The 9,376-nt window shown below is 38.1% G+C and overlaps 1 protein-coding gene across 1 annotated transcript in view; it reads right to left on the reverse strand.

Annotated features, from left to right (window-relative positions):
* The window catches only part of PTBP3 (polypyrimidine tract binding protein 3), a 224,898-nt gene extending 216,634 nt beyond the window's left edge, over positions 1 to 8,264 (reverse strand). Inside the window, exon 1 of the mRNA XM_069085319.1 lies at positions 8,125 to 8,264. The gene's annotated coding sequence lies outside the window, so the exon portion shown is untranslated. The remainder of the gene's footprint in view (positions 1 to 8,124) is intronic.
* Positions 8,265 to 9,376: the final 1,112 nt, after the last annotated feature.

Consider the following 9,376-nt stretch of genomic DNA (forward strand, 5'->3'; position numbering starts at 1 on the left):
AGATACTTTATATATCAGTCTTTAATGCCTTAATGTTTGTTTGCCTAGCACAGATCTCTGTATACATTTGGTCCAAATAGCTATTTTTCCTGTCTTTATTCACCTCTATAAGTACCTTAGGGACTGTGACATTAGGGTCTGAGCATGATGGTTTTGCTAGTCTTGAGAGAAAAGAGTTTATTGAAAAGGCTCTTGCAAATCTTTTCCATTTTTCTTCTGTTTGGAGTTCTTCCATTTTCATACTTGAATAATCATTGGGATGACTTTTTCCAAGCTTTCTTTAAACTATTTTAACCCTCCATTGCTTTTCTCATATTTATTACATCATATTACTTACAATAATCCTTCTTTGTGAGATTTTACAGATGAGTTTATGTTCCAACTGGATATTGCCTTTGTCAGCCATCTCTCTCCATTTGGCAAATAAGTAAGCTTTCTGCTGACTAAGGTGCTTTCTGCACTCTTTTGGACTCCTTGCTGTTATTGTTGTTGTTATTTAGTTGTTTTCAATTGTATCCAACTCTTTGTGACCCCTTTTGGGGATTTTCTTAGCAAAGATATCAGAATGGTTTGCCATTTCCTTCTCCAGCTCATTTTACAAGTGAAGAAACTGAGGCAAACAGGGTTAAGTGACTGGTCCAGGATCACACAGGTAGTAAGTGTCTCAGGTTTTTCTGATTTGAGGCCTGGAACTCTACCTGCATGATATGAGAGACAGTGAAGAGCCAAGAATACCCCAAAGTTGTGAGCCTGGTTGACTAGGTTGACTGGGTGGTACCAGCCACAGAAATAGGAAAGTCTAGAAAAGGGGAAGTTTAAGGAAGGAGAAAAGACAATGAATTCTGCTTTGGACCTGTTGAGTTTAAGATGTCTACAGGATATCCATTTCAAAATGTCTAACGGCCAATTGGAGATGTAAGACTAGAAGTTAGGAGAGAATCATGGACCTGTAGTAATTAATTTATATTAGCTAAATTTCTGGTTGTGGTTATTATAGTAAGTCTAGATTTTTCTTTTGTCCATTTCCCATTTTTGTTTTTAATAAGTCGTTTACAGGGCTGCCAGGTAGCACAGTGAGCAATAGCACCGGCCCGAGTTGGGATGACCTGGGATCAAATCTGGGCTCAGACACTTAGCACTCACCCAGAAACACCTGGCCGTATAACCTTGAGCAAGTTACTTAACCCCAATTGCTTTAAAAATAAATAAATAAATAAAAATAAGTCATTTACAGGGGCAGCTAGATGGTGCAGTGAATAGAGCACCAGCCCTGGAGTCAGGAGGACCTGAGTTCAAATACAGCCTCAGACACTTAACACAAAAACTAGCCATGTGACGTTGGGCAAATCACTTAACCCCAATTGCCCTCCAAAAAGCAAAAAAAAAAAAAAGTCATTTACATGATGCAGAGTTAAAATATTTAAATTTTATAACACATCTTTTTCTCATTACTCTTTCTCTTCCTCCTCCTCCTCCTCTTTTTAATAAATTTCGATCTTATCTCTGTCAAGTAAATATTTGGTCTGATTCTACCTAGACAGCAGATTCAGTGATAACTTCCACATCTATAACAAGTCTTTTCCCATCTGTTAAAATGTAGTCAATTTTGTTTTTTGTAGCATCCAACACTGCTAATTCTTTTTTTCCCCCTAAGGCAATTGGGGTTAAGTGACTTACCCATGGTCACACAGCTAGTGTCCACATTTGAACTCAGGTCCTCCTGACTCCAGGACTGGTGCTCTATCCATTGTGTCACCTAGCTATTCCCCCAGCTTTTTTTTTGCCAATTCTTTTTTTTTAAAGTTGTGTGTTGTTTTTTTTATGAAGTGGGAGGTTTCTGTAGAATCTACAAGCCTTTGACCTCTCTAATTTCTTTTTCTACAATCACACTTTTCTACATATTTCTCCTCATTCTCATCTTTTACCACCTTTGAATTAAATGTTAGCAAAGCTAGATGGTACAGTGGATAGAGCCCAGGCCTGGTGTCAGGAAGACCTGAGTTCAAATCCAGCTTCAGACATTTACTAGCTGTGTCACTTAACTGGCCAAGTCACTTAACCCTATTCTCCTCAGTTTCCTCATCTATAAAATGAACTGCCAAAGGAAATGGCAAACTATTCTAGTATCTTTGCCAAGAAAACCCCAAATTGGATCATAAAGAGTCAGGCATTACTAAACAACAGCAACAAACGAAAAAGAAGTATTAAAGGATATATGGAATTTTTTAAGGAAATTACCATGAGAGTAGACCTCTACTACTTTGTAGCAGTAGAGTAGACCTCTACCACTTTGTCCTCAGTTGGTGCAACTATTTTCATAGTCATCTTTTTGCAAATATTTACCATTATTACTATGATATGTGATAACTCAAAGTCCCATAAAATAATGTTTCTTGTAGCCTCTGGACACATGAAAAAACCTTTCTTTTCCTTTCCAAAGAGTACCTGTAGACCATCATTCCTTTTAGCTGCAAGTTGCTTCCTCTTGTTTTGCTTATTAAAACAATGTCAAACTTATAAGGTCAAATCAAAATATAAGCATTTAATAAGCATATACTATATGCCAATCACTGTGCTAAGCACTAGGGATACAAACAAAACCAAAATCCCAGCCCTGAAAAAAACTCATAACCTAATGGAAGAGACAACATGCAAATAACTATGTACAAAAAGATATATAAAGGATAAATTGGAGATAATCAAAGAGAGAAGATATTAGCATTAAGGAAGAATGGGAAAGACTTCTTGCAGGAGGTGGGGCTTAAAAAACTCACCAAAAAGGATGGGAATAAATAGAGCTTTTCTTACAAGAATAAGTAGTATCTATCTAAACCCAATCTATAATGGGGACAAGTTAGAAACCTTTCACATAAGATCAGGAATAACAGAAGGATGTCCATTATCACCATCACTATTCAATATTGTACTAGAAATGCTACCTATAGCAATAAGACAAGAAAAAGAAATTAAAAGAATAAACATGGACAAAAAGGAAACAAAACTATAACATTTTTTTTTTTTACTAATGATATGATGGTTGACCTAGAGAATCCTAGTGGAGTCAACTAAAAAATTAAAAGAAACAATTAACAACTTCAACAGAATTGAAGGATATAAAATAAACCTATGTGAATCATTCATATTTCCTTACATTACCAACAAAATCCAGAAGGAAGTGATACAATTAAGAATTCAATTTAAAATAACATATAGATATTATGAAATACTTGAGAGTTCGTCTGCTAAGATATACACAGCAACTAAATGAACACAATTACAAAACACTTTATAGAAATAAAGGCAGATCAAAATCCTTGGAGAAATACTAATTGTTCATGATTTGACCAAGCCAATATTTTAAAAAATTATAACACTACTTAAATTAATTTTCTTACTCAGCACCATACCATCAAACTACCAAAGGACTATTTTATAAAGCTACAAAAAAAAATTTACAAAATTCATCTGGAGGAACAAAAGACCAAGAATATCAAGGGAACTCTTTTTTTTAAGCAATCGGGATTAAGTAACTTGCTCAAGGTTACATGGCCAGGTGTTTCTGGGTGGGTGCTAAGTGTCTGAGCCTGAATTTGATCCCCAGGTCATCCCAACACTGGAGCTGATGCTCTTACTCGCTGTGCTACCTAGCTGCCCCGGAACTTATTTTTTTAAATGAGAAGGAAGGGGGTTTAAGAGTATCTGATCTCAAACTATATTACAAAGTAATAACTGTCAAAACAAGCTGGGGGGCAGCTAAGTGGCACAGTGAGTAGAGTGCCGGCCCCAGAGTCAGGAGGACCTGAGTTCAGATCCAGCCTCAGACACTTAACACACACACGCACAAAAAACCTAGCCGTGTGACCTTGGGCAAGTTACTTAACCCCAATTGCCCACCAAAATAAAATAAAAAGTTGGCACTAGTTATAATATAGAGAGGGACAGATTTAGGTACACAATATACAGAAGGAAATCAGGTCAGTAACCTAGTGTTTGAGAAATCCAAAGATTCCAGTTATTGGGGCAAGAACTCACAATTTGACAAAAAAAAAAACATTAGGAAAACTGGAAAATATTCTAACAGAAATTAGATAGAGACCAATATATCATGCCACACAACAATATAATATTGAAATGGGTACATAATTTAGATGTAAAGGGTAACATTATTAGCAAAATAGATGACCATGGCAGAAATTACCTGCCAACACAAGGACGAGGGAAGAATTAATGACTAAACAAAAGATAGGGAGGTTAACAGGAAGTAAATTGGATAATTCTGATTACATAAAATTTTTAAAGTCTTTGCACAAACAAAACCAATGCAGCTAAAATGAGAGCAGAAACAAGGAATTGGGGGGAAATTCTTTGTAGCAAGTTTCTCTGATAAAGTTCTAATTTCTAAGACATATAAGGTACTGAGTTAAATGTATGAGAATAAGAGTCATTCCCTAATTGATAAGTGGTCAAAGGGACAATAGACAGCTTTCAGAGGAGAAAACCCAAATTATCAATAGCCATTAAAAAAAAACCACTTTAAGTCACTAATAATTAAAGATATACAGATTAAAACCACTCTGCAGTACTGCCTCATACCCATAAGATTGGTTAAGTTGACAAAAAAAAAGGAAAATGAAAAATGCTGGAGGGGCTGCAGGAAAACAGATACTTTTAAGGCATTGTTGGTAGAATGGTGAATTGGTCCAACCATGCTGGAAAGCAATTTGAAACTGTGCCCAAGAAGCTATTAAACTTGGGCATACTCTTTGACCAAGTGATATTGCTACTTGGTTTCTACCCCAGAGATAAAAAGAAAAAGGTCAATATGTACAATAAAAATATTTCTAGCGATCTTTTTGTGGCAGCAAAGAACTGGAAACTAGGAAGATGCTCAAACAAGTTATGGTATTCTTTTTTAATTTGTCAAATTCTTATTGGGTAGGTAGGGAAGGGAAGCAGGGTCCAACTTAGTCCTTTTTGGTAGCAGCCTTTTTCATGGCAGCCAGAATGTTGCTGAGTCTTCTTTCTTCCTCTTGGCCCAGATGTGAGTTCTTAACCTTTTTTTTTTTTTAATTAACTTAAAAGCTTGGTTATCCTTGGTGACCTTTAACAATTCCATGGCCCGCCTCTCTTCAGGGGCAAACCCACAAAATTCCCAAATTATATCTCTCACAACCTTGGTGTGCTTGGTCAAGCACCTATGGTGACAGCAGTATCAGGCATTCAAAACATTCTTCCTGACTTTGTGGCTCTTATTGAGGACCACAATCATGGCATAGCAGATGGCCATGGCTGTGGCACTACTGTAGCTTCCTATTGTATCTAAACATAAAAGAATACTATTGTGTTTTAAGAAATGATAAAGAGGATGGTTTCTGAGAAAACTTGCATGAACTGATACAAAATGAAATTAGTAGAACCAGGAGGACAATTTATACAATAATAATAATATTGTAAAAATAATGACCACTTAAAGACTTAGGAACTTTGATCAACATATTGACCCACAACTACAAAGAATTTATGAGGAATCATTCTATTCATCTCCAGATAGAGAAATGATGAGTAGAAATCAAAGCATCTATCCTTCCTTAATTTTCTTTTTCTTTCTTTCCTTCTTTCTTCCTTCCTTCCTTCCCTCCTTCCCTTCTCTCTCTCTCTCTCTCTCTCTCTCTCTCTCTCTCTCTCTCTCTTTCTCTCTCTCTTCCTCCCTCCCTTCCTTCCATCCTTCCATCCTTCCTTCCTTTCTTGGCTAAATTTGGGAATTTGTTTTGCATGACTGTACATATTTGTAATGTGCTTTATTTTTCTTGCCTTCTCAATGGGTAATGATGGGATAGGGAGAGGGAGAGAATTTGGATCTGAAAAAATAAAAGTTAAAAAAACTCCACAGAAGGTGGAATTTCAGTTGAGATTTGACATAACCTAGGAGTTAGAGAAGGGGAAAGAGAGCATTCCAGGCATGAGATGAATCCAGTAAAAACATAATGAGTCAGGAAATGGAATGTCTTATTTAAGGAACAATAAGGATATCAATCTCACTGGATTCCAGAGTATGTGGAAGGGAGTAAGGTATAAGAAGATGAGAAAAGTGAGCAGAGTTCAGGTTATGAAGGGCTTAAAAAAACAAAGGCTATTACATGTAAGGAGGTTTAATTGGGCATGCCCAGATCACCTAATCTGGAGGCACTATGTCTCTGGTACATAGGTGGGGGTAATCTTTGACCATGTATCCAGAGAGACTGAATCTTTAAAACTGGCTAAACAGACAGCTGCTCTCTCTCAGGCTAAGGCTCTTTCCTATGTCGTTTTTCTTGCTGCTTCCAGAGGGTGAAAATCATAGTTCACCCACAGCAAGGATGTCAAGAACTGAACTAGTTAACAGGGAAGGATTTGCTCTCCCTGCTCTCCCTCTCTTTTACCCCAGTTTCAAGAAACGGGCCTGGGGGTAATGGAGGGGCTTGTTTCCATTCTGGGTTTTTTTTTTCCTTCTCAGTTTCAGGTATAAATGGTAAGCTCTAGGAGTTCTAGCCATGGCCAGGTTGAAGCCAGAATTACAGGTAGAAGAGTGCAGCCAGTCAGCCTGGCAGGGTAGCCCTGAGAAACTAGGGTGCCTGGGACTCTAGACTGAGGAAGTTTTTGGACTTGAAAGTGAGACTGTGCTTTATAGAGCACAAGAAGGGAAGAAGGATTAAATCCTGTGTGTTGAGGAAGTAAGTTTCTATCTTTGATTATACCTTTTGAAGTAAATGTTTCTTTTTAAAAGAGGATCTGACTTTTAAATGGCTAAATGGAACTGAGGAATGGGGTAAACCAGGACACCATCAATGGGACCTGGAGTCAATGATGATGAAATTAGATACCTGTCAATCCTCATTATGGGTACTGGAGAACCTTGGTGGATGCATGATAAATGTAATATACCTAGCCTTCCAGGCAGGTGGGGACCAGGGGTTACATATATTTGCATGGGGTATTAAGGAACCACTGGAGTTTGTTGAATAGGGGAGCAATATGGTCAGATCTGAGCTTTAGGAAGATCACTTTGACAGCTCAGAAAGAGGACAGTCTAGAGTGGAGAAAGTCTTGAGGCAAGGAAAGCAACTAGCAATTTATTGCAACATTCTAGGCATGAGATGAAAATGAAGGCCTGTACTAAGGATATGATTCAGCCTCTCCAGTAAGATGTCCACTGGCTGGTCATAGGATAAAGATCTTCATATTTAAAATGCCAATAGTAAGTTTACTGATGGTATAAAACTGTGATTTGTAATAATACCCTCTGTCCCCTTTGCCTACCATTCTGCCACTGGCACTGCAGAAGCAAAAGGGGACCATACAGGAATGAAGTCTGTTTTCTGTTCTGTTCTGTTTCATGTTGCATTTGCCATTATCACCAAAAATTTTCATCACCATATGGCCAGCCTGCTAGTGATGTGTCTCTCTGTAATTAATAAAGATAGCACTCTGGAAATAGAGTCTATTCCCAGGGCTATCTTTAGAGCTTTTCCAGCATAGTAGAATCTACCAAAAATTGGGTTCTGCCAATATAGCCTTTGAGAACCCAGAGCTATTTTCATGCCATCCTGAGGCATCAGAGTAGAACTTTGTAATAAATTATATAAACAAGAGGGAAAAAATATGGATTTCAGGGTTAGATGCTTAGAAAGCCTTTGATAAACTATATTGGTTATTTTTAAATTAAATATAAAAATCAAAGTATTTTTAATATTATATTTGAAATCAGGAGTTATGCTACATTTAATGGAGAAACAATTGAAGCTTTTCCACATAAAATATAAATAAAAAGGGAGTGTCCATTTTTGCCACTTCTATCTGACATAGAAGACTTGTATAAGGAGAGAAGGACTCTGCTTTGATGGCAAGAGTACTGGCAGAAGACTAACCTACTTGATCCCCTCTCACCCACCAGGGTTTTTTGGGTGTATCCTTGATGTGTATCAAAGATGCATGAGAAATCTTCATGGCAGAAACAAGTGGAAAGGATCAACAAAGGGCAGTTAGAGTGTTTTATCTTCAGTCCTATAAAATGGCAGCATGCGAATAGCTTCAGGAGGAATGTTGTCTTCCCTTGAATTTCAGAAGAGATAAAAGAAAGTCACTCACCCTAGTCCAGATAAGAGTCCTGGAGACCCTTGGTGAAGAAGAAGTGTGTCACAAAACTGCCTGAACAGTCCTCAGGGACCACCTAGTCAGATTCCAGAGGCAAGAAGTGTTTTATGGAAACTCTCTGTAGGGTCGCCCATGTGGATCTGTGAGGCAGGTGGAAAGAACAGATCAAAGAATGTGATGTACGTGGGCCACCTGGTATGTGGTCCAGCTGGTCTGACTCTAAGAGAATAATAGCATTTGCCTGAGGCTTGAGTAGTTTGAATCTAAAAGGGCATAATCATACAGCCTGGGAGGTTACAGAACATTGCCATGAATCAGAAGCAGGGGGAAGGGAAGAACAAGCATTCATTAAACATCTACTCTATGCCAAGAGCTTTACAAATATTATCCCATTTGTTTCTCACAACAACCCTTGGAGATAGGTGCTATTATTATCCCCATTTTACAGTCGAGGAAACTGAGGCAGAAAGAGGCTGTGCCTAGGGTCACACAGCTAGTAAGCTCAGAGGCTGGATTTGAACTCATGTCTTCCTGACTCTAAGATCAGCACTCTCTTCACTGTGCCACCTAGCTGCCAGAAAGAAGCATTACTGTAGTAGAACTCTACTGAGGATAAGAGGTTCGTCTGTCAGCCTTATGGACAAAATTGTGACTGTGGAGATTTTGACCCAATCTGTGATTTCCTTGTTGTAAAGAGCTTCCTCTACCACATGGGATCAGAAGTAGCTGGGATCAGAGAGGGTAGCCTGGGCTGCTGAGAGGTTACTCTCTCCACAGGCTGCCTCTGCACAGTGGAGAGATTGTTCTAATCTGATAACATTTATAGTGGCTTTCTTTGAAAGAGTTGAAAGATGAAGAGACAGAAAAGGAGGGAAAACTAGAAATAGCCAGGTGCTGAGGAGCTCTCTCTTCCTGCTAGAATATGCAGTCTTTGAGGTTTTCCACCTATGAGAGTGCCAACAAAACTATGGCTGCCACATTGGCTTCAATAGTGCCTGGTTTACTTAACACTATACACAATGTATGAAAAGACCTGTCTTATTTAGGGATTTTAAAACTGCAAACTATCCTTCCTTCTAGTGAATTAATTGACATTGCTTGCTGGAAATGTATCAAGTCGTGCTGTAACTCCTTAAAGCAAAGACTAAATTGTCCTTTCTACAAAAGAACATGCTTCAAGGTCTTTCCCCTTGGCAGTAGTCAAGTTATTTAGAAATGAAAGAACTCTGTGAGCTCAGTTCTTTCT

The sequence above is a fragment of the Petaurus breviceps genome, unplaced genomic scaffold (genome assembly GCF_028583685.1).
Source record: "Petaurus breviceps papuanus isolate PSGF00001 unplaced genomic scaffold, PetGlider_PUasm1.0 175, whole genome shotgun sequence".
Lineage (NCBI taxonomy): Eukaryota > Metazoa > Chordata > Mammalia > Diprotodontia > Petauridae > Petaurus > Petaurus breviceps.